Source organism: Lissotriton vulgaris, chromosome 11 (assembly GCF_964263255.1).
Source record: "Lissotriton vulgaris chromosome 11, aLisVul1.2, whole genome shotgun sequence".
In the NCBI taxonomy this organism is placed as follows: domain Eukaryota; kingdom Metazoa; phylum Chordata; class Amphibia; order Caudata; family Salamandridae; genus Lissotriton; species Lissotriton vulgaris.
This window is the reverse complement of record NC_141699.1, coordinates 895,786,027-895,811,777: the sequence shown is the minus strand read 5'-3', so window position 1 is coordinate 895,811,777 and position 25,751 is coordinate 895,786,027.

Sequence of the window (25,751 nt, the reverse complement as noted above, 5' to 3'; positions counted from 1 at the left end):
AATCCGTAGTGCCTGCTTCCCTCTCCATTTGATTTATTGTTATCCAAGCATTTACTGTTTTAGAATTGGTTCTCTTTGATTCATTCTCTATTTACAAACAAGCACAGAGTCGCAATACTCTGTTTAGTCTTTGCAGATAGTGAAAAATCGTTAGAAACAACAAAAGGAATCAAGCAAAATCAGTAGGCCATTTATGGGATCTCTTTTTGACCTTGCTAAAATAGAAACATTAGGAACAACCCCTCATGAGAAATATGAAACTAGTGAGAGGAACTGAGCTCGACACCATGATAGCTGCAAGACAGCTCGGCTCCGCCGCCCACCCCGCCCAAAACAACGACAAACACTATGCAAATATTATAAATATATACAACACATCAGCAAAGTAACAGGGTAAAACGTTTTATTAAATAACTATTTACATGGCAGCCTGCTGCAACATCGATCCAAATGCATGCCGCCGTTCCCGGGATTTCTCCCCGACTACTCTGCGGCCTACGAGATGGAGAGGCCGGGGCGTTGACTAAGCGGGTCCTCCAGCCACAAACACAGCGCCAACGATCGCTGCTAACAGCCACTGATCTGAAGAACCGCTGCCTGCGATGCTTCCCTGAGCCGCTTGACGGAGGCCCCCGAGGGGCGGTGTGGTGGTGCGGACTCGGAGGGGGCGCTTGACTCCTGCCCCCTCCCCAAGTCTTGTTGCCCTGGTGTGGCCTGAGATCGCCCCGGACATAGGCGGTCGGCTCCCGGGGTCAGGCGGAACTTGTTGCCTTTTGGTGACTCTTCCATTCTGGACCTTGTCCCACAATCCGTTTGACCTGAAGACACGTCCTGCGGTGCCCTGGTCCAACCATCACATATACCTGCGTCAGGACACGGCGTGGGGTGCACTGAAAGGGAGAGGCGGCGCGAACGAGCCTCCCCCACCTCCCCAGGTGGAGGTTTCTCAGCTACACCCCAGCGCTTCACTCGGCCACCTGAGTTGCGCCCGCTCCTGCGGCACAGGGCCTCGCTCGGCCAGCTGAATTGCGCCTGCTCTTGTTATTGCAGCGTCTCACCCGCCATCCGGATGAATTACACCCACTCATGCAGTACAGCGACAGGCGGCTGCCATGGAGCTCAGGAAATGGCGGTCGGCTCCACAGACTTGGGCCTGGCCTGCAAGGATGGCTCTGGGCAACCCTTGAACTCGGACGCTTGACGGCGTGGGGTGCACTGAAAGGGAGAGGCGGCGCGAACGAGCCTCCCCCACCTCCCCAGGTGGAGGTTTATCAGCTACACCCCAGCGCTTCACTCGGCCACCTGAGTTGCGCCCGCTCCTGCGGCACAGGGCCTCGCTTGGCCAGCTGAATTGCGCCTGCTCTTGTTATTACAGCGTCTCACCCGCCATCCGGATGAATTGCACCCACTCTTGCAGTACAGCGAGAGGCGGCTGCCACGGAGCTCAGGAAATGGCGGTCGACTCCACAGACTTGGGCCTGGCCTGCAAGAATGGCTCTGGGCAACCCTGGAACTCGGACGCTTGACTGCTAGGGCATGGGCCCCATTCCCAAAAGCGCCCCCTCAGCCTTGAAGATTCTACAAGAGTCACCGGGGCCCCCGACTCCCGCAGACTTACGGTGGGTGAGCGACTGCCATGATTGCTTGCGGAATGGCCACGACGGAGTCACGAGATGGTGGTGCTCTCATGCTGACGCCAGCTTCAGTCTGAAACATCCAGAAACACTGTAGACTACCAATTCGATCAGTTCCGGTGGAGCCCCAACGTGACCCGGTAGAGAAGAACTTGCCCTCCCCTCTTTGACTGATGGTTCTTGTTGCCTGTCCCTTCTGTCATATGACGCGCCGCGTTAGCGCACCTGGAAGTGCTCGGGTGCGCGAGGCGCGAAAAGCAGCTACCCGGAAGCGATCCGGGGCGCGGAGCACGTAACGTAAGCATAACAGGTCATGTGACTTGTTAATAAAACTTTTCATTGGTTCATTTCACTTTTGGGTTCCTAATGATGTAAGGCTAGGTCATGTGACCTAAAAATAACACTTTTCATTGGTTCGGACTGGGAAGGGGCGCTTGGCTCCTGCCCCCTCCCCAAGTCTCGCTCGGTCAGCTAAGTTGCGCCCACTCTTGCGGCCTACAACATTGAGAGGCCGGGGCGTTGACTAAGCAGGAGCCTCCGGCCGCAACCACAGCGCCAACGATCGCTGCTAAAGGAGGGGAGCCTTGCCGGTGAGAGCCACTGACCTGAAGAACGGCTGCCTGCGGTGCCTCCCTGAACCGCTTGACGGAGGCTCCCCAGGGGCGGTGTGGTGGCGCGGACTGGGAGGGGGCGCTTAGCTCCTGCCTCCTCCCCAAGTCTCTCTCGGGCAGCTGAGTTGCGATTACTCTTGCGGCCTACGACATGGAGAGGCCGGGGCGTTGACTAAGCAGGAGCCTCCGGCTGCAACCACAGCGCCAACGATCGCTGCTAAAGGAGGGGAGCCTTGCCGGTGAGAGCCACTGATCTGAAGAACGGCTGCCTGCGGTGCCTCCCTGAACCGCTTGACGGAGGCCCCCCAGGGGCTGTGTGGTGGCGCGGACTGGGAGGGGGCGCTTGGCTCCTGCCCCCTCCCCAAGTCTCTCTCGGCCAGCTGAATTGCGCCTGCTCTTGCTATTACAGCGTCTCACCCGCCATCCGGCTAAATTTCACCCACTCTTGCGATACAGCGACTCTTCCATTCTGGACCTTGTCTCCCCAGAGGTACATCACCTTAAACAGACATGCACTCTGATCTCCTTGGTCTCAGTCAAGCATCAATAGTAAGATTTTCATAGGTGAGTGTAAGTGGGGGCTGTTTGAGGACCTGACTGCATTGGAAAGCAATGTGATGCGGTGCCTCCCTGAACCGCTTGACGGAGGCCCCCGAGAGGCGGTGTGGTGGCGCGGACTGGGAGGGGGCGCTTGGCTCCTGCCCCCTCCCCAAGTCTTGTTGCCCTGGTGTGGCCTGAGATCGCCCCCGACATAGGCGGCCGGCTCCCGGGGTCCGGCGGACCTTTTTGATTTTTGGTGACTCTTCCATTCTTGACCTTGTCCCACAATCCGTTTCACCTGAAGACACGTCCTGCGGCCTGGTCCCTGAATGTGTGCAAGGGGACGGTATTGATTGGATCAAGATGGCGGCTTTACACAAAGCTGACTCAAGTGTTGCTGCTGATGCTATGCAAACAAAAACTGGTTTTCAGTTTGTACATTCTTCAGGATTTTTCCATCCAAGGCTGGTTGAGAGTTTGTAGAACGATGGCTTCAGATTTTCAACATACTACTCTTCAACATTCTTCATAAATGTAACAATGTGAGACTCACTAGGAGAACGGCCGTTTATCTTTCCTTTCAAAATGCTGCCAACAATATTTTCTGAATAGAAGACACCATCTTGTAGCATAAAAGGCTGCGTCAAGGGTGGTATTGCCCAGAATGTCTTGTTTTCTAGTGCTCGTAATGAGGAAGCCAGAACTGCCGAAAAGGATTCTGGTCCTGCGGCTACTTACTGGAGACATTGAACTATACTTTGGACCTGCCTGGCCTCGACCAAAATGGCGCCAGTATGGGAGCGACTTGCAACTCCTTATGACGTTCTAGTTACTTAGCCTTGACGTTACAGGGAATGTATGCGGTCTTTGTGCACATGGCGGGCGGGGAAGGGTACTGACTGGGAATACGGACAACCCTATTGATGTTGATTTTTCATTATTAATTATTGTATTAATAAAGCTTCGAAGTAATGTTACCCATGATACTCGCCCATGGTGTGCGTATAGACGATTTTATTGTAACTGATCCTGTTATACTTTCAATTAAAAAATCAACCTTCACTGATCCTACAACCGTTTGTCACGTTTAGTTTTTTCAATTAAATGGCTCGCTTGTTACATACTCCTATACCCCTGGCTTTTGAAAGACACCATCTTGTACAATAAAGGGCTGCGTCAAGGGTGGTATTGCCCAGAATGTCTTGTTTTCTAGTGCTCGTAATGACGAAGCCAGAACTGCCGAAAAGAATTCTGGTCCTGCCGCTACTTACTGGAGACATTGAACTATACTCTGAACCTGCCTGGCCTCGACCAAAATGGCGCCAGTATGGGAGCGACTTGCAACTCCTTATGACGTTCTAGTTACTTAGCCTTGACGTTATGGGGGATGTATGCGGTCTTTGTGCACATGGCGGGCGGGGAAGGGTACTGACTGGGAATACGGACAACCCTATTGATGTCGATTTTTCATTATTGATTATTGTATTAATAAAGCTTCGAAGTAATGTTACCCATGATACTCGCCCATGGTGTGTGTATGAAGGATTTTATTGTAACTGATCCTGTTATACTTTCAATTAAAAAATCAACCTTCACTGATCCTACAACTGTTTGTCACGTTTAGTTTTTTCAATTAAATGGCTCGCTTGTTACATACTCCTATACCCCTGGCTTTTGAAAGACACCATCTTGTACAATAAAGGGTTGCGTCAAGGGTGATACTGCCCAGAATGTCTTGTTTTCTAGTGCTCGTAATGACGAAGCCAAAACTGCCGAAAGGGATTCTGGTCCTGCCGCTACTTATTGGAGACATTGAACTATACTCTGAACCTGCCTGACCTCGACCAAAATGGCGCCAGTATGGGAGCGACTTGCAACTCCTTATGACGTTCTAGTTACTTAGCCTTGACGTTATGGGGGATGTATGCGGTCTTTGTGCACATGGCGGGCGGGGAAGGGTACTGACTGGGAATACGGACAACACTATTGATAACGCAAAAAAAACGATTTTTTTTTTTTTTTGCCCCGCGGGGCCCTTTTAGAGCCTCCACATCAAACCTAGGGGGTCAGGGAGGATCTACTATGCCCCCTTATGGTCATTTCCCCCTTCGTTTTGGCCTCCTCTTGTCTCTCGATCCTACAGAGAGACTAGATGGCGGCCGCTCCGGACTGTTTAGAATGTTGACAGACACCGAAGAGCCAATCAGCTTCGCTTCGCAAAGTTCCTTTACGCGAAAAGTACGCGAACCGGAGCGCTACCCGGGACGCTGTTACAGATATATATATTTTTTTGAACGTTAATTTATCAAAATCCACTGGAGCACATATATTGAGACCTAGCAAAGGCACATCGGGCTAACAGTCCCTACAATTTTGCCAAGTTTTGTGCAAATCCATTCAGCCGTTCGAGCTAAAAGTGAGGCCAACCGCCCTATGCAAATTAACATGGGAAAAACGCGTTTTGGGACCCCCCTTTTTTCTCGGCCCCCCCTTGACGAACACCCCCCAAATTTTCAGGAGCTTCTCAGAAACAAAATGTGCCATTTACCTGAAAATTTCAGCCAATTCCGTCCACAAACGCCAAAGTTATTAGACATAGAATTTTCAAAAATCCCATAGAGAAAAAATCCTAACTATATATACCTACTGGCGACCGCCAGTAGGTAATATATATATACATATATATATATATATATATATTCACTGAAAAAACCATAGGTTTCACACCAGTTATAGTTAGGAATTAGCATTTAAAAAACCTATGAAATTCACTGAAAAAACCATAGGTTTCACACCAGTTATAGTTACCTGGAAATTTTACTGACATAAAACCATTGAAATTCCCACGTTACGTGGCCTCAGGGGCAAGATGGCGGCCGTGTAGCTGCGGCCGTTAGCAGCGGATCGCAATGAGGAGCAGTTTGTAACCCCAGGAAGGTGTTTGCAGGGATTACGGCAACCGGGGGACATGATTAAAGCTACCGGCGGTAAAGAATGATTACCGTACTTATTTGTAGCGGCTCCGGGAGATTCGTGTTCCGGGCACTGGTGCAGGCTGCGGCGGTTCTTGCTCCCTGCGGCTGGCGTTCCACGAGCATCAGTGGGCGGGGCATGCGAGTGAGGCAGCGGAGCAGAGCAGAGTCCCGCGCTGTGACGAAAGACAGGAGCGGAGTCGGGAGCCACAGCTGGGATTTGGGCGGCCACAATTTTCGGAAACTGACTTGTGTGAAAAGGTTTAGGAGAAGAGGCTGCTTGTTGCACTCAGGAGATATGGCCCCTAAACAAAACAACTCCAAAGCGGCAACATCAAAGAAAAAAGGGGAGGCAGAGCGGGGAGCAGCGGTGTTGGTTGCGCAGGATGAAGGAGACCCCCAGCTGAAACAGCAAACACCCACTGCAAGGAAACATCAGCAGCTGGCAGCTAAGACACGCCAGGCAACTGCCACAATTGCGGATATGTTCTCCAAAACCAGTAAGGTAAAAGGAGGAAAGGATATCCCACCCCAGGTGGAAGATGGGGCAACGCAGGATACGGGGGGCCAAGACGCAATATCCATCAGTCTAGCTGGCATAGAAGAAGGTGCCCAGCAAGTATCCGCTAAAGCTCCTCACAATGACAGCGTGCAAGTGATGGTATCCGCCCCAGCAGGCAATATAAGTGGGTATCCTGCAGTGGGAGTGACTGTAAAGGACTGTGAAAATCCGGACAATACTGCAGGCACCTTTCCCAAGGTAGGCCAATATTCCAGTAGTGGCCTTCTCCAGGTGGCGGTAGCATCGGGTCCCCGCGATCCTGACTCAGCATCTACGGAGGCTACCACTGAGGCTACCCCAGTTGGAGCTTCGGGGGGCCTGGTGGAGAAAGTCCTAAGTGAGTGTTTTTTCTCGGTGTCCGAAAATGCAGAATGGTCAGACGAGGACGAGCACAGCTCCTACCTGGAAGGTAGTATTCAGGACTCTGAAAGTGATCTGGAGCAAGAACCCCCTACCACGGCGGTCAGGCCAGGGGCGGCCTTGAAGGGGCAAGAACATTACGAACTAAGTTGGGATCATTCATCGGCCATGCCATTGCAAGGTAGTCCAAATACGGAGGTATCTCAGATGTCGCTCCTCGAATTGATTCACCAGGAAATTATTGCCCACAGTGAGGAGACTCGCCAAGACAGCAAGAAATCACAAGCCGCTGTGAGGAAGATGCAGGGAGTTGTGAGGAAATTGTCTAAAGTCTGCACGAATCTGGGGGACAGAGTCTCTAATCTGAAGGAGCGAGTTGTCTCAACTGAGGCCGAGGCAGTAGCTGCGGTAACTAAAGTGGATGCACACTGCGCACAGGTGGTGGATATTCAATGGAAACTCGAGGACATGGAAAATAGAATGAGACGTAATATTCTTAGGGTCCTTGGTGTTCCAGAAGGGGTCGAAGGATCAGACCTCAGAGCGTATACCATCAAGCTGTTCGATCAAGCATTTCCGGAGCTATCCAGCTGGAATTGGCCCTCCAAAATTCAGAGGGTACATCGTACCCCTTTCAAAATTCGGAAAAACGCAAGGGAAGGGGATACACCAAGGGCCATTCTAATATTCCTCGGAAATTTTGTACTGAGGTAATTAATTGCAGAGAAGGCAAGACCGGATGCAAGGAGGACCAGTGATGGGATCTCATTCTTCGTTCGACCAGATTTCTGCCGTGTGACGGTGGAAAGGAGATGGAGGTTGCGGCAGCTCATTAAACCCTTTCAAGAAAAAAAACTGCAGGCCTTTTTGATAAACCCTGCCCAGTTAAAGGTTATTAATGAAGGGAGAACCCAGTACTTTGCTTCCGAGATAAAGGCAAAGGAATACCTTGACTCTTTGTGCAATTAGGCTCTAGCTAAGAGTACATGAGATGGGCAGTGTGTTTATTTAGGATTATCCTCCAGATTAATACCAGGGTGCCGCATTCTCTTTCTTTTTTTTTTTTGTGTGTACTGGATTTCACAGTGATTAGGAGTGTTTATTTCCTGGGGTGAGATATTAGGTTAAAATTAGTTTGTATCTCTTTTCTATTCCTCATTGCGACTACTGCTTACATCACACGCACAGACAAGGTCTGAGCGCCTCGACTGAGGGAGTGCAGGGGGTGGGTTCGGGGGCTGGGGGGGTCGGGGGGTTGGGGGGGTTGAGGGGAGAGAGGGGAGGGGGGACGGGGTGTGGGGTGAAAAAGAAAAAAACAAGATAATCTGGTGTTGTGCTGAGATTGGTATTCATGAGTCAGGCTCTTTAAGTGACATAATTGTGTTTAGTGAAATAATGCTATTGAATATTTGGAGAAAAATAGAGCAGACAGTGTTAAAGATGGTCAGTAAACTACTTAATGTTGAACATTAGAATTTGCACAGTCAATGTCAGCGGTCTGAATGACTGGAAGAAACGACAAAAGTTGGACTATTTCGTTAAATACAACGGGATTGATATACTTTGTCTGCAAGAGACTCACCTCCCTTGGGCCAAACGGAATCTTCTATGTATCAAGGGTTTTGACCTGATAGCTTGCACATCACAGACAGCAACGACTAGGGGGGTTGCAATTTTAGGTAGATCCTGTTTAGGGGGGTCGAAGCGGGTTAAAAGTGATAGCTTGGGAAGGTGGGTCATTGCAGAGCTATGCTTAGGGTATACAATCTGTTCAATCTACGGGTTAAACTGTGATGATCCTGATGTTTTCGATTTTCTGGAAGAGGAGTTAGCGGGCTGGCCAACCCCAATGATAGTCTGCGGAGATTTAAATATATCAACTGATTGGTATAATGCACATAAGTATTCAGGGCGTAAACCCAGGGTGTACCGGGCTATATCCTCTTTAATGGGCTCACACGGGCTAAAGGATGTTTGGGGGGAAAAGGAGCCTATGAATCCCGGGTTTACTTATTTTTCTCACCGTTTCAAAAATATTCAAAACTAGACTACTTTTTTATCTCTTCACCTGAATTGAATAGAGTCAGTATCAGGAGAATACCTAGAATAATTTCGGATCATAATCCGCTGATTTTAACCTGTGAAGTAATTAAAGCAGAGAAACGGCATTCCTGTTGGACCTTTGAAAGGAGGTTATTATCGGATCAAAGATTTTTAGAACATATTAAAAAATGGACAGGGGAGTTCTTTGATGCAAACCGTTATAGCACATCCAGGAATGGTGTCTGGGATACGTTTAAGGCGGCTTTTAGGGGGGAGACCATTAGTTGCACGGCAAGACTTAGGAAAGCGGACAGGGGAGAGCTAGATAGACTTTTGGGCGAATTAGCAAAGGCGGAAGAATTGCATATAAGCGATATAGTCAGGGGTGTTGATGGAACAGAAAGCCAAAGAGGTCTGGCAATTATTAAAGCGGAGCTCCAAAAATTGGTTACGCAGAAGGCTGTAGGGGATTATCAGGCATCTAGGGCAAAGAGGTATGAGACAGGGGAACAGGCAGGCTGGGGGGTGCTGGCGCTTCGTATCAGACAGGATAGAACCAGGAATATCATAGAGAGTATACAAGAGGATGGCAAGAACTACTCGGAGTCAAAGGAAATTTTAAAGGTCTTCAAAAATTTCTATCAAAAACTGTATGATGAAGAGAGCCATCAAGAACAGCAAGGGAAAGAGTGGGGATAATGGCCCATTGTTGGACGCATTATCTAGAGAGGAGTTGGAAAAGGACATAACTAGAAGTGAGATTCAGGCTGCCCTAAAGGATCTTGCTGCCGGAAAGGCAGCAGGTCCGGATGGAATTCCCCTGGAAGTATACAAAAACATTGAATCTGAGATAGTTCCAATTCTACAAGATCTTTTCAATGGGATATTGTATACAGGGGATATCCCCGATTCTTGGAAAGAGACCAACATCATTATCTTTCACAAGAAGGGCAAACCTAAGGAGAACCTGGGCTCTTACCGCCCCATTTCGCTTATTAATGCGGATACCAAGCTATACTCGAAAATCTGGGCCAAAAGGTTGGGGAGGATCATTGGCGGTCTCGTCTCCCCCTGGCAGCATGGGTTTGTGCCAGGTCGAGGCACGACCGACCATCTCGACGAGCTATAACGCTGTTTGACGCCCATCCCGCCGGGGGGAGGGATGGCAATGATCCTCCTCGACGCGGAGAAAGCATTTGACCGCGTGGTCTAGGAATACCTGTGGGGTATCCTGGTAGGGAGGGGTTTTGGCCCTAAGGCCATTAGAGCTCTCAGAGCGATGTATAAAGATCCGGTGGCACGGGTGTCAGTAATAGGAGAGAGCTCAGAGAAAATTGTGATCAAGAGGGGAACTCGCCAGGGATGCCCCTGTTCTCCGATCCTCTTCTCATTATATATAGATCCCCTGATCAAAAAAATCTTGGCATGTCCACAGATTAATCCTGTGATGCTAAATGGATTCACAAATAAACTGCTAGCATACGCTGATGATTTGGCGGTTTTTACCACCGATCCACAGCAGGCAATGCTGGTACTTGCTGAGTTGGCGAAGGATTTTGGAAGTAGATCTGTGGACAAGATCATCACTGATAACTATTGCCCCCTTATGGGATCGATTGAAACTGAATTAAAAAGGCTGGATGTAATACACCTCTCTTTGGTAGGGAGGGTTAATGTCCTCAAAATGTCAATATTCCCCAAGGTCCTATATCTGTTTCGAGCAATCACATTACTTCTGGATGAAAAACTAATACAACATTTGGAATTAATCTTTAACAAGTTTATCTGGCAATATGGGAAGACTATGCGTTCCATGAAACTTATGTCGCTCCCATTCGAAAGGGGGGGCATGGCCCTACCAAACCTCCGCTTATATCATCTGTCTTGCCTTCTGGCTCAAATGTCTATATTGTTTCAATCTGCCCCAAGCCTGCAAGAGGTTCGGGGGGATAGGCAGGATCCCCCATCCATTTTTGAGCTTTTATTAGGTAAGAAGGCTGTTGGTTTACTTTTGAGTGAGGTAGACCGGAGATATTATAAGAAGGCCCGGTACAAGATTCTGGATGGGGTTACTTGCGCGTGTAATGCACTGCTGATGATATCACATATTACATCACTCATGACATGGTCAGTGACATCCCTCTTGACATCACTGATGACACCATCCAGTGAATGTGTGTCTTTCTGAAAAACAAATATGTTTTATATATGTATATGTAAAGGTGGATGGAAGAATAAATGTTTAAATAAGTGTCTAAATGGATGTTTTTTAAAAAGAAAATTGATTGAATAACTGACTTATTAAGTGTATCTTAGTGAATACATATATTAGTGAGTAATGTTTAAATATTTAAATATATGTATCAGTGTTTCACTTTGTGTATAAGTGGCTGCATGGGTTGGTGAGTACCTACATGTGTGTGTATATGGGTTATTAGATGTTTTTTTGTATCTTTATAATTGTCTGTTTGATTTGTTGGGGGTGTTACTTAGCATATAGATGCATCAATGACTGACTCACTGTTTGTATGTGTTTTGAAGACAGCATATGTGCCGGACTTTATGGGTGAATGAGTGTGTATATGTATGTGTTAGTAAGTGAATGACTGTCTCACTAGTGTCTTTATCAGTAACTACATATGTTTTAATCTAGTATATGTGAGTAGTGAGTATATGTGAGAGTGAGAGATTGAAAGAGTTCTTGTTTTAATAAGTATGTGGTAATGGTTAGAATTAGATGATGCAGTCATGATGCAGTGGAATTGCATCAATGAGAATGTTCTAATTTAAACCAGTATTTATGGCTTTGCTGATGGTTGCTGTACTTGACTTGTACTGAATAAAAGTCATCTGTACCCAACTTTTTGTGTGGATTACTACATATTTTGGCGACGAGGAAGGTTATTATTTTTGCTTGTTGTTTTAAACTTAATTTGCAGGTATGTCTGATGAATCGATGTCTGCTCCTCCAAAATTTTTGGCAGTCCCTGGTGAACCTTCCATACCATGGAAACGTTGGAAAAATATATTTTTAACTTATTTATTAGCCATTGGAGGGGACAAATATGGTCCTGTATGAAGACAAGCTATACTTTTGCATCACCTCGGTGTAGAAGGAAGAAGAATATATGATGACTTGCCAGAAATATCTTTAGGCACAGGAGATGGTCAAGCAGTGAATATTTATGAAATGTCTCTACAAATGTTAGAAAAACACTTTACTCTAAAAGTAAATATTGTTTTTGAAAGACATAAGTTCTTTTGCAGAGTACAAAGGTTTGATGAGAGCATTATGTCATATGTAGCGGATTTGCGTGGTCTTGCTGTCACATGTGACTTTCAAGGTTTATGTGATTCTTTAATAAGGGATCAAATTGTTAGATGTACAAGTAACAAAAGACTAAGAGAAAAACTATTATCTAAAGATCCTACTTTAGAACAAGCTATTAGAATTGCTAGAAGTATGGAAAGTACTGACATATGGGTCAAAGAAATTGATAAAGGTAAAAAAAATTCTGGAAATCCAAGTGTGGTACCGACCAAGGAAACCGCTGTGGAAGTCAAAGAAGTAAAGAATGAAATGTATAAGAAACCTCAAATAAGAGGCAATGAAAATGGATTGACCAAAACAAGTGATAAGAGACCCATAATTTGCTATAGGTGTGGATGTCCGGGTCATGTAAGTTCAAGCTTTGCATGTGGTGCAAGGAATGCAACATGCAGAATATGTGGAAAGAGGGGTCATTTGGCAAAAGCTTGTAGGTCGAAGGGATACACTAAAAATGCTAGCATTAAAGAAATAGAGAATGGAGAAGAACAAAAAGAAGAGTTATTTCTTTCTGTTGAAACTGTGGAAGATCCTTCGCTAGTTATTGGATCAGTGGGACACTTTGACTCTGATGTATCAAAGATTAGTGAGGCTTGCACGAATTTAAAAAGAGAAAGTACAACTAAGTTAGAGAAACCTCACTGTGAGATCGCTCTGGGAAAAGGAAGTGTAAGTCTTTTGGCTGACTCTGGTAGCCTTTTTACTTTAATTTCAAAGGAGACTTTCATAGAAAAGTTAAATGGAGTAATTAAAGATTTGTTACCTGCGGATATGAGAGCTGTAGGGTACAGCGGATCAAGAATTAATATTCTTGGAATGCTATGGATGGACATTGTCTTCAGAAAGAATGGGGTCCATGGAAGAGTATATATTACCAACGAAGGATATAATTTGCTCAGGTGGCGTCATCAAAAAGACTTAAATATTGTTCTCAATCCAAATGCCCTGGAACCTGTAATGATTATTGAACAAGATGTGGATAATGCATCTTCTGGTGGGGAGTTGGAGAATGAATGGGGTAAAAAGTTAATGGAAAAGCATTCTCAAGTATTCTCTGACAAATTGGGTATGTTGAAAGGATTTTCACATCGTATAATTTTGAAGAAAAATGCTAAGCCAATAGTTCATAAGGTTAGGACAATACCACACATGATGAGGGAACCACTTAGCAAGGAGTTAGATAAGCTGTTGGAGGCTAGAGTTATAGAAGCAATTGAATCATCTGAATGGTTGTCCCCAATTGTTGTCGCACCGAAGGAAGGGAACAAAATTCGTTTATGTATTGATTTGAGGGATTTGAATCGTAATATATGGGTAGATAGACAACCTTTACCGAATATTGGAGAAATGTTGGGTAGAATGGGTGGAGGTAGTGTTTTTAGTGTCCTGGACATGTCTTCTGCCTATCATCAAGTGAATTTACACCCTGACTCACGACCTTTAACATCTTTTGTGACTCCTTTGGGAGCATTTAGGTACTGTAGGATGCCGTTTGGGTTGGCATCGGCCGCAGCCGTGTTTCAGCGCATTATGCAGAATATTTTTAAGGGAATGGAGAGAGTGTTGTGTTTTCAAGACGACATTATGATTGTAGGAAGGTCATTTGAAGAACATGATCAGTTGATGAATGAGGTGTTGCGTAGAGTTTTGGAGCATGGATTAACAATAAAAAAGGAGAAATGTCAGTTAAGGTTAAGTCAGGTTAATTATTTAGGTCATCAAATATCAGCAGATGGTATAAAACCAAAAGGCAGTATTGTGAAAGCTGTGAGGGATGTTCCATCTCCCACTAATAAGGAACAGTTAAAATCTTTTTTAGGTCTCGCAGAATATTGTGCTAAATTTGTGCCTAAATTTGCTGACTTAGTGGAACCAATGAGAGTTCTTTTAAAAAAGGGAGTGTTATTTGAATGGAGTGTTGGATGTCAGGACGCATTTGTTAAGGTTAAGGAATGTATTTCAAAGGCTCCGTCATTAGGACATTTTGACTTTAAGAAGAAGTCCATATTAGTCACAGATGCGAGCAATGTTGGATTGGGGGCGGTGTTGATACAGGTGTCAGATGGTAATGAGACCATCATTGGGTTTGCTTCACGTAGATTGCAAGGAGCATAAAGATCGTATTCTACTATAGAGAAGGAAGCACTGGCATGTTGTTGGGGGATAACACATTTTAGGTATTATTTGTGGGGGTTGCCATTTGTGGTGAAGACAGATCATAAACCTTTAGTTCATGTTTTTAAAGGAGGACGAGGTTTGGATGGAAGTGTGACTCCCCGTATATCAAGGTGGTTACTATCGGTTTTAGATTACAATTTTGTGGTGGAATATGTGCGAGGGAGTAGGAATGTCATTGCAGATTGTCTTTCTAGGATGCCAGTAGAGGATGATATTTGTGTAGAAATTTTAGAAGACTATGTGGTGAATATTGACAGTGAATTCGCTGTTAGTCAAGAAGAGTGGAGAGAAGCTTTGGAGTTGGATATGGAATACAAAAAGATAAAAGAATTGATCATGAATTCTTGGGAAGGATCTAGTGAGGAGATTGTACATAAGCAATTTATATCTGTTAAGGATGAACTTAGTTTACAAGGTGACAAAATTTTAAGAAGGAATAGGATAGTTCCACCAATTTTGTTGAGGTCAAAGTTGTTGAGAATTGTACATGAGGGACACCTAGGTAGGAGTCTGACTAAACGTAGGTTGAGAGAATTTTATTGGTGGCCAGAAATGGACAAGAATGTGGAGGATCTTGTGCGTGATTGTCATGCTTGTAGCAATAGTTATAAAGTGAAGATTACAAGGGAACCTCCGTTGAGATGTGTGGAATTGCCCATGAAACCTTGGGAGAAATTAGCTGTGGATGTTTTGGGTCCAATTGACAAATTGGGTTGCAATAATCGGTTTTTGCTAGTATTGGTGGATTATCATAGCAAGTGGTTTACTTGCAAATCAATGGGGCAAATTTGCACTTCAAATGTGATTGCATTTTTGAAAGAAGTTTTCCTGGAAGAAGGGGTACCCAAAACTCTTATTACTGACAATGGTGTTCAGTTAGTTTCTTCAGATATGACTAGTTTTCTTCTAAGTTTGGGCATTAGTCATGAGAGAGTGGCCTTGTTCCGTCCGCAGGCAAATGGACTTGTAGAGAGGGTCAATAGAATGATAATGGATTCCATACAGCTTTCTTTGGCTAATGGTTTATCTTGGAAGGATGAGTTGCGAAGAATGATGTGGGGTCACAGAATTACATCACATTCAGTTACTGGGGTTTCTCCTTTTGTGGCTTTGAAGGGAAGAGAACCAGGTACCAAGGAGTCTCCAATGTGGTTGAAGGAGAAAAATCAAGTTTGGGTTGATAGGGAAGAGATGAGGTCGAGAGCTGTTGATTGTCAGTGGCGCAACAAGATGGAATTTGATAGTAGGAGACATGTTAAGGATTTAATTTTCAAAGAGGGTGATTGGGTTGTTGTGAGGAAGTTTGGTTTTGTAAGAAAGGGGGAAAGTAAGTTTTCTCAGCCACATAAAGTTGTTTCAGTTAAAGGCTCTGTGGTTGAGTTAGACGATGGGAAGAAATGGAGTTTTGGGAGTTTGTGTAAAGTGTCTCATTTGTAAGTATGTTTTGATGCAATGCTAAGTGTGAATATGATTTATTTGTAAAATAGTTCATTGATATGTATTGTGCTTTGAAATGTGTTACATTTTCTAATGTTTTCTTACTTTCTTTCTTTTTGATTCCATAGGGGGGAAGATATGTGGTAATGGTTAGAATTAGATGATGCAGTCATGATGCAGTGGAATTGCATCAATGAGAATGTTCTAATTTAAACCAGTATTTGTGGCTTTGCTGATGGTTGCTGTACTTGACTTGTACTGAATAAAAGTCATCTTTACCCAACTTTTTGTGTGGATTACTACATATGTGTTTCTATAAGTGATTGTTTAAGAGAGTAAGTATGTGTAAGTTTCCTTAGAAGTAAGGTGGTAGTGGGTGTATAGCTGTATATGCAAAAAAATGGATGTTCAATAGTTTATTTGCATGTGTGAGTATGTGTGTGAGCAACTTTTGGAAGACTGTCGGTGTGTTAACAGATGTAAAGGTGTCTCACTACATATGATAAGTGCTTATATGTATGAATGACTATATAGAACTGTTGGTGAATGAGTGGATGTGTATATAAATGGTGGAATTACTGAATTGGTTGTTGTAACTGGTATAGGTATCTCCACATTTTTGTAAATGTTAGTTTCTATTTTTGAATATGTGTTTCAAGGGTTACTTTACAGTGAAAAAAGGTCAGTCACTCTGCCACAAGGATGGTGTCATCAGTGATGTCATGAGTGATGTCACTGACCATGTCATGAGTGATGTAATATGTGATGTCATCAGCAGTGCATTACACGCGCAAGTTATAGTGAGTCCAACTAACTATAACGTGAGAATTTCAATGATTTTATGTCAGTAAAATTTCCAGGTAACTATAACTGGTGTGAAACCTATGTTTTTTTCAGTGAATTTAATAGGTTTTTGAAATGCTAATTCCTAACTATAACTGGTGTGAAACCTATGGTTTTTTCAGTGAATTTCATAGGTTTTTTAAATGCTAATTCCTAACTATAACTGGTGTGAAACCTATGTTTTTTTCAGTGAATTTCAAAGGTTTTTTAAATGTTAATTCCTAACTATAAGTCTCAGTTTATAAGTAAGACTGTTAGCTCTCTAGTTGTTCTAGTTGTTGTTGTTGTGACATTCTGATATTCATCATTCATTAGATGGTCAGTGACATCACTGATGACATCTCAAATGACATCACTGATGACATCACTGATGACACCATCCAGTGAATGTGGTTTGGTTCTTTTTTAAATATGCTTTTTTTATATAGCAATTTGCATTGTAGAATGAGTGGAAATATAAAAGTAAATATTTTCATGGAGGATTTCGTAGCAGTGTAATTGACTGTTTACTTTAAAAATGTTTAGTGTCTCACTATATATAGTGGATAGTGACAATACTGTGTGAATATCTGTATCACTTTTATAGTTGTTGTGTAAACTAGTTCTCTATATGGTTACTAGGTATGTAAAAGTGTATTTTAATTATTGATTAGTTAACTGAGTATTTGTATGGTTGAGTGAATGTGTATGTGGTACAGTGGGGGTGTGTGAGTGCCCAAAGATGTTTGAGTAGTTGATTCAGTAGAAATATGAATTTAAAATTAAATTTTTTAACGGTTGTTTCCTTGACTGAATTTTTTTATGAGTGTGCTGATGAGTAAATAAGTATACATAAGACTGAATGAATATGTAAGTCACTATATGCATAAGTGTATACTTGCATTAATGATTTTGTAATACAGTAAGTCTATCTATGAAGTGGTGTTTTTCTAAGTGTGCATCTAAGTAAGTTGTAATAAGGATTGAATAATACAGTAGTCTAACTTACTATCTAAAAAAATATATGAAGTAGTGTTTATGTAAGTATGTATTTAAGTATGTAAGAGTGAATAATTGTTAGCATGAGTAAGTAGAATAACTTCAAATGTGAATAGGTTGTATGTTGGTGTGTAATATCGATATAGGTGTATAACTATTTTTGATAGTGTTCAATTGTTCATTGTCAGCATGTATAAGTGAATCTACAGGTAAGTGATTAGATATGTGTATACGTCTGGGAATTTCTAAGTAGCTTTTTAGATACTTGTATTGCTGTATCAATGAAGTTTAAAATTGAAAAGGTGTATGTGATTGTCACGTGGATGATGTCATCAGTGATGTCATCAGTGATGTCATTTGAGATGTCATCAGTGATGTCACTGACCATCTAATGAATGATATAATATGTGACGTCTTCAGCAGTGCATTGCGGGTGCGCGATATATATAGTTAGTACAACTAACTATATATGCGAATTTCATTGGTATTGTATGTGTTAAATATCAATTTTCATGGTTTTGTAAATGCTAATTCCTAACTATATATGGTCTATAACATATGGTTTTTTCAGTGAATTTGCAAGGTTTTTTAAATGCTAATTCCTAACTATATATGGGCTGAAACCTATGGTTTTTTCAGTGAATTTCAATGGTTTTTTAATAGCAAACATCTTTAGCTCTAAAATATATTCCTCTTTATAAAGAATACTATATTTTATATGTGTGTTATGCTATTTTTTTATGTATTATATTTATCATATATATTTTTTTAGTTTTTACCTTGGTACGCTCCCGGTGCGCGCACCGGAAAGCGCCCCGGGGAGCGCTCCGGGAAGCGCACTGGTACGCGCCATTGCCGCGACGTGATGCGTAAGCGCGACGAATCGCGTAGCCGCGTGACGCAGGTAAGCCCCCGGAGCGCGACCCGAAGTACGCTCCGGAGCGCAACCCGGAGAGTGACCCGGAGCGTGTAGCGTAAGCGCGTCGGATCATGTGACCTGAAAATAACACTTTTCATTTGTTACTAATATTTTTTTTTCCAAATGAGGAAAGCCCCCACCTTTTTTCCTCATTCTTACTTTCTTCTTTGAGAGAGCAAGAGCTATTTCTTTGTGAGAGACCAATAATGGCTACTCTACTTGCTGCTGCTGGTGCTCAAACACCACCACCACCACCACCACCAAAAGGACCACCACCACCTCTGCTTTTTGGTGGTGAGCAGGACTAAGAGGAGGAAGAGGAGCAGGAGGAGCAGGAGAGACAGTTCCTACCAGAGGAACCCCACCCATCTCGTGTAAAGGAGCACTACATTTGGCAATTCTTTAAGTTTCCTGTAGGACTGAAGAAAGTTAATGCCCCTAAAGTAACATGTCTAATTTGCAGCAACATCCTTTCACGTGGCAATCCTGCTAAAAAATATAGTTTTGGCAACCACACCATGATTCGCCACATGGAGAGGTGACACCCAAATAATTTGGCCCAAGCGCAGGTGAGAGCTATGGCTGAAAACCTACAGACCCCTCAGCCTAGCACCTCAAGTGCGGAATCATCTTTTGCAGCACCTGAAGGGCGTCAAATGGTGCCCAACATCCAAAGCAAATTCTCAGACTTCAAAATAGTTTGTATTTATTGTGGGGCTGCTATTGCTTATGGTGAAAAAAGTATCACCTTAATTAACAGAGCAGAAGAAAACCACAAGTGCTCTCACAAACGAAAGCAATGATTCTTTATTGTTTTTTTTTGCTCCTGTTGAGCCATTTTCAAATCCTTCTGTTTTTTTTGAAGTACTAAAAAAACAAAAAAAAATATAAAATTGTTTTGAAAAACCAAAAACAGTAAAAAATGTTCACAAAAAAAATATAAAACAACAAAAACAATTTAAAAAAAGTTCTTTTCAGAACTACCTCCCATTTATATAAAATGACTTGAATTTTTAAACTCTGCCATTCTCTTTTCTCTTCGGTGCGCTCCCCGGTACGCGTACCGGGGCGCGCACCGAGAGCACAACCAAAAAAAAAAGGAGTGAGCATAAGGGAAGGACACAGAGAGAGTAATGATAAAAGAAATACAGCTAGAGGGATGTTCTATACAAGTCTCTATCTAGGTTTTGTAAATGCAAATTCTATTAGCGAATAACGTTTTTATATGTTAATATCCTTCTGGTACCACCTGAGCAGCCATCTGATTTCTCAGTAGAACTGAGGCACAAGAGAGCACAAAACAAGAGTGGAAAACGCAAAAAGGGGGCAGGGTAGAGACCCCCTTACCCCCTAGCCCTTCTCAGGTTGTCCCAGAAGGACTCCCAAGGCCAAAAAAAAAAAGAAAAAAATATATTTTTTAATGAAATTGCTGGGTGCATGTATGGTACGTACGCAGACCTGTAGGCGTACCGTGCGCGCAGCCCGTGATTTTTTCGTTTTTTTTTTCACCGGTAAGCGCTCCCCAAAAAAATGTGGGAAATAAAATTACATAAAAACCACTGGACATACTTTCACCAAATATAGAATAGACCCTACTACATACCAGTCCCTACCATGATCCCACATTTGATGGTATTGCATTGAGCCATTTGGGCTGTAGCCCTGTCTAAATATCCTGAGGTAAATTACATGACAAAAAACACATATGAAAGTGTTAGAATTTTCAACCAATTAAAATGTTACTTTCATATCCTACTTTTCTTTCATGACATTTGATTTGTTATGCACATGAATATAAATTAAAAATGAGAGGGAAAACACGGCCATTTTGACTACAACTACCTGAGATACATCTTTTAAAACATTTCCTCATTTATCTTCATCACCTTTCTATAAGGTAAGTTATAAATTTGTGAAGGGGCACTTTAAGTTCATTTGTAAAAACGTTTTCTGACAGTCATTTAATGTCCCTCTGTTATATTTACAGATTCAGATAGGCTTCTCTGTTATAGTTATAGATTAAATTAGGCTTCTCTGTTATATTATAATTATATTAGGCTTCTTCACATACACTTTTTTATATTTCTACTTCCTACTACATCCAATTTATAAAAAAAGGCTACATTTTTTGAAAAGTCTGTCATTCTTTTTTCCTCATGGTGCCCTCCCCGGTGCGTGTACCGGGCGCTCCCCACACGCCCAGCGGGACCCTTTTATAGCCCCCACATCAAACCTAGGGGGTCAGGGGGGGGTCTACCCTGGCCCCTTATGGTCATTTCCCCCTTTGTTTTGGCCACCTCTTGTGTCTCGATCCTACCGAGACACAAGATGGCGGCCGCTCCGAACTGTTTAGAATGTTTACAGACACCCGGGAGCCAATCAGCTTTCCGTGCGCAAGTCGCGTGGCGCGCCCAGTGTGCTCCGCAGTGCGCGTACCGGGGCGCTGCCATAGATATATATATTTTTTTGAACCTAAATTACTCAAAATCCACTGGAGCACATATCTTGAGACATAGCAAAGGCACATCGGGCTACCAGTCCCTACAATTTTGCCAAGTTTGGTGGAAATCCATTTAGCCGTTCGGGCTAAAAGTGAGTTTGACCGCCTATGGAAATTAACATGGGGAAAACGCGTTTTGGGACCCCCCTTTTATCTCGGACCCCGCTTGACGAATCCCCCCCAAACTTTCAGAGAAGGACCGGAGCTTGACGAGGCCATTTTGAGGAAATTTTCAGGCAGATTCGTCAACCGGCGACAAAGGTATTCCAAATAGAATTTTGAGATTTTGCATGGAAAAAAATCCTGACTATAACTACCTACTGGCGACCGCCAGTAGGATATATATATATATATATATATATATATATATATATATATATATATACATACATATTCACTGAAAAAACCATAGGTTTCACACCAGTTATAGTTAGGAATTAGCATTTAAAAAACCTATTGAATTCACTGAGAAAACCATAGGTTCCACACCAGTTATAGTTAGCTGGAAATTTTAATGACATAAAACCATTGAAATTCCCACGTTATAGTTAGTTGGACTCACTATAATGCCTGCAATGCACTGCTGATGACGTCACATATTACATCACTCATGACATGGTCAGTGACATCACTCATGACATCACTGATGACACCATCCAGTGAAAGTGTGTCTTTCTGAAAAATAAATATGTTTTATATATGTATTTGTAAATGTAGATGGAAGAATAAATGTTTAAATAAGTGTGTATATCGATGTTTTTTTAATAAAATATTGATTGGTTAACTGGCTTATTAAGTGTATCTTATTAAATACATATATTAGCGAGTAATTTTTAAATATTTAATTATATGTATCAGTGTTTCACTTTGTGTATAAGTGGCTGCATGGGTTGGTGACTGACTCACTGTTTGTATGTGTTTTGAAGACAGCATATGTGCAGGACTGTATGGGTGGATGAGTATGTATATGTGTGTGTTAGTGAGTGAATGCCTGCCTCACTAGTGTCTTTATGAGTAACTACATATGTTTTAATGTAGTATATGTGAGTATTGATGTATATAGGTGAGTATATGTGAGAGTGAGAGATTGAAAGAGTTCCTGTTTAAATAAGTATGTGTTTCTATAAGTGATTGTTTAAGAGAGTAAGTATCTGTAAGTTTCCTTAGCAGTAATGTGCTAGTGTGTGTATAGTTGTATATGGAAATAAATGGATGTTCAATAGTTTATTTGCATGTGTGAGTATGTGCGTGAGTAACTTTTGGATGACTGTCGGTGTGTAATAGGATGTATATGTGTATCACTACATATGATGAGTGAGTATATGTATGAGTGACTATATAGAACTGTAGCTGAATGAGTGGATGTGTATATAGATGGTGGAATTACTGAATTGATTGTTGTAACTGGTATGGGTATCTCCATTTTTTTGAAAATGTTAGTTTCTATTTTTGAATATGTGTTTCAAGGGTTACATTACACTGAAAGGAGGTCTGTCACTCTGTCACAAGGATGGTGTCATCAGTGATGTCATGAGTGATGTCACTGACCATGTCATGAGTGATGTAATATGTGAGGTCATCAGCAGTGCATTGCAGGCGCGCAAATTATAGTGAGTCCAACTAACTATAACGTGGGAATATATATATATATATATACATATATATATACATATATAAAGGCAAGCGCGGGAAAGGCATTACATGGTAAAGCCAGCGTTGTTAAGGTTGTTTCCCTTTCTGCATGTTTCATATTTTGCCTTGTATATACATTTTGAATAAATTATTAAGTGTTCCAGTGCTTAACCTGCCTATGCTGGTAAAGAGCCAGTAATAAAAATTGAAACAAAGAGCTGTAATTTGCCTGAGGTCTCCAAAGAATGCGATTTGGAACAAAACTAGCCAACCATCTATCTAATTTGCATATTGTTCCTGTTGAGAAATCACAGTATTCAAATTAAGCCACCTGGTGACACATGAAGCAGATTCTCTGAAAGCAGATAATTTGATGGCTGCAACAAATGGTCCAGAATTACAAAACTACCTACCATTTGCCAACAAACATGCTGGTTTCTAAAACAATATTTTTAGTGGTGTGATAAGTTTCAAACGTTTTCCACTGCATATTTTTCGACAGGTACGTACATTTCAAGAAGGTTGCAACATTTTTAAATAGGGGAAATGAATCCAACAAAAGTTGGTTTTGGTATCTTACCTTTGCATCTGTTGTACCTCTCTAAACCTTGACTTATTTATTTATTTTTTTAATGTTTTTATTAAACCAAACGTCTCATCAACAGTCATGACATCAATTAGACAGTGATTTTACATTTATACAATTTTGCACAGTTGTATACACAATTCTTACCATCATATTGGCACCATATTGTTCCCGTAACAGTTGTACTATTTCACGCAGTTGCCTCACTAACTTCATTCCCCCTCCAACTCTTCATCCAAGCTTTCTATGTCAGATTCCGGCAACAGGTCACATAGGTCTCCCCGGAAGCTAATCCAGGCCGCCCAGATTTTATTCCATTTACGCGGGCTTCCCCTGTTCGCATATACTGCGCGTTCCGCAATCATTGTAAGGTCCATGTTCCTACACCACATTGCCAACGCGGGCTGATCCACCGCCCCCCATTTCTGCGCTATGTCTCTTTTGGCAATCATGAATCCCAGTGTGGCCCAAATCTGTCCATGGCGAATAAGATCGTTAGGATCCCATATGTTTAAAATACACTTTTGTGGTTCTGGCAGAAGGCATAACTCCAATGTTTGTGACACTGTACATAGCACCTGTCTCCAGTATTCTACTATTGCTGGACATTCCCATATAGTGTGGAGAAATGTACCCTCCTTCCTGCACCCTCGAAGGCAGTATGGATGTTGCACTCTTTGTAGCTTATGTAAGGTGGGTCTGGTATAGTATATGCGGTGTACGATTTTGAGCTGCACCAGTCTGAGCCTGGCTGAGATTCCCACCTCTCTAGGGGACGCCAATGCCTCCGACCATTTCGTGTCGTCCATGTCTCCTATTTCTGTCGTCCACTTCTCCCGCAGTGTAATTGTACGGTCAGGTAGGTTGTTAAGTAACTTTCGGTATGTGAGTGATGTTGCTCGCTTTTTCATAAAGTCAGTGAGCAGACGGTCCTCCAACAGGGAGGCCTCCGGTACTTCTGTGTCTGGCGGAAGTGCTGTTAATTAACGCATGCCTAATTTGTACATATCTATAAGTTTCATTAGGGCCCAGTTCGTATTGTCATTGAAGTTCGGTAAAGGGAATTACCGTTCCTTTATCCCATAAGTCACCCACTGTGGAGATGCCAATATCATCCCTGCGTAAAACTTTTACTGTGTCTTAGTTGTCCCGGGGCCTTGGCGTCCAGGGTGGGGTAAGCTTGGTTATAACCCCTTTCCATCCCAGCTTTGCCTTTGCCATGTACCATATGTTGACCGTTTGTTTCGTGGGCCCCTCCAGTTTTGAGGCTAGTCCTCTGTTGTAGAGCCCTGCTAGCATATTATTCGAGCCCAACTGCGCCCTATCTGCCCTATATGCTGGATCCTCTTGAGGTGCGTGGATCCATTGATTAAGGGTTTCGAGTTGCGCTGCTCAGTAATACAGTTGTAGGTTTGGTAGCGCTATCCCGCCGTCATACCACCCTCAATGCAACTAAACCTGTGCTACAGGGTTGATACTTGTGCCGCTATTTGTTTAAGGTATCCGGGTGGGATTGGGTGTGGCGCATTGTCAAGTGCATTAAGAAATCTCGGCAATGCCATCATTTTGTATAATGCTGCTCTCCCCAGAAGTGTCTGGGGCAAAGTCGCCTAGTGCGTGACATCACGTTTCAAACGTTCTAGAGGTGGAGCCAGATTTTTCGTAAAGAAGTCCGCTGTGTCTTTAGTAATGTAAATACCTAAGTATTTAAAAGTGTTTCCTGCCATAACCAATGGACACTCCACAGGGAGTGAAGGATCTTGTCCCTGCAGAATATAAAGTACCGATTTGGACCAATTTATTGTAAATCCTGATGCTTTCCAGTGTGACTCACAAATTTTAAGGAGCTCTGGTATACTGTGTTCCGGGTCCGTCAGATAGACTAACATGTCGTCAGCATAGAGCGGGAGACGGTCTTCCAATCCCTCCTCCCAGCTAATACCCTTCAACAACGGGGTCGCCCTAATTAACGTCGCCAGTGGCTCTAGTACCAATGCAAACAGCAACGGCGACAGGGGGCATCCCTGGCGCGTTCCTCTCGCCAGTCTTATCATGTGGGATATGTGGCCGTTAGCCGTAATCTGAGCCAGTGGTGTTGAGTACAATAGCCGTATCCAGGCTCTAAATTTTGGGCCAAAGCCCATATGGGCCAGGACAGCAAAGAGATATTGCCAGTGTACCATGCCAAATGCCATTTTCGCATCTAACAATAGTATCACCGCTGGTTCCGACAACTTCGAAGCTCGTGCGAGCACTCCGTGTATGCGCCAGATATTTAGGGCTGTGTTCCTATTTGGCATGAAACTCGACTGGTCCAGGTGGATCAACTGAGGGAGGTGGGACATTAACCTGTTTGCCAATAGTTTAGCAAAAATTTTGGCTTCTGCATTTCACAACGATATCACGCGGTAGGAAGTGCATTCTGTCGGGGGTTTACCTGGTTTTGGAATCGCCACTATTGTCGCTATTCGTTGATCCATTGGGAGCTCCGCGTTCTTCAAACTTTCATTTTACATTGCTAACAGGGGTGTGCTTATAGTCTCGGTCATAAGCTTGTACCATTCTATTGGGATTCCGTTAGGGCCCAGTGCTTTTCCTGATTGAACCGAACGGATTGCCGCTTGAATT